We start from the raw sequence: 1,105 nt of genomic DNA, 5'->3' as shown, positions 1-1,105 counted from the left end.
CTTAAAACAAAAGGAATGTCTTTCTTTGGTTTTGAGACAGGGTCTCACCATGTGGAAACTCAAATTGGCCTGGAACTCACAGAGTCCTGACAGCTTCTGCCTCCCAAAGTACTGAACTTAAAGGTGTGAGCCACCACACCAGACCAAAGGGGATTTCACTAGACTACAGCTTCATTCTCACATCTTTAGGAAAAGAATATCAGTTTGAATATGTGACATTTAGCATGAGTGACTCCATGTTGTGGGCTAGTGTAAGAGCTGAGTCAAACAAATGGCCACCTATAATTTTTAAAAACAGTATATAATGCTTAGTCTTTATTATAAATTTGATTTAGAATGACTTATGAGATGAGGAAGAGAACTCAGGATGTGTTCCAGGGAGTCTAGTGCCCTCTTCTGGCCTCTGTGGGTAACTGCACTCATGTGCACATACCCCTATATAGACATCCATATATAATGTTTAAAAAACTTATTAAAAAAAGAGAGAGAGAGTTGAATGAGGACACCTGTGTGCCACTAAAGGCATTTTGAGAAAAGAATAACTGAGGGGGAACACATACCCTGAATGAGGGGGGCACCATTCCATAAACCAGTGCCCTGGACAGAATACAAGTGGGGAAGAGAAGGCCAGGAGAGAGCCGTCTTCCTGTGATCTGCTCCCCACCATAATGAACTGAACCCTCTGAAAATGAGCCCGAATAAACCCTCCCTGTCAGTCACAGCAATGCACGGTGACAATAACTCCTCTGACTGTAGTCTCCAGCCTCAACACCTTTGCATTTCAGTTTAAAGTCCATCAAACGTCCCTTTGTTACACAAACATCTGGAGTTCATTCTGTTTTCCTTGGAAGATTGTTAGCCACAGACAAAGATCCATTCAGCCACATTCTCTCCTCCTTACCTCCTGGAGTTGAAGGAACTGAGTCATCAACCAAACAGTACTTGAAAAAAGCCCTTCTGCAGCACCCTGATCCCAGATCCCAGCACTCAGAGAAACCCAGAGAGAGAGAGAGAGAGAGACAGAGAGAGAGAGAGAGAGAGAGAGAGAGAGAGAGAGAGAGAGAGAGAGAGAGAGGGATAAAACAGCCTTTCCTGGTCTACATGT

The sequence above is a fragment of the Microtus ochrogaster genome, chromosome 15, assembly GCF_000317375.1.
Source record: "Microtus ochrogaster isolate Prairie Vole_2 chromosome 15, MicOch1.0, whole genome shotgun sequence".
NCBI lineage: Eukaryota > Metazoa > Chordata > Mammalia > Rodentia > Cricetidae > Microtus > Microtus ochrogaster.
This window is presented reverse-complemented; position numbering follows the sequence as displayed.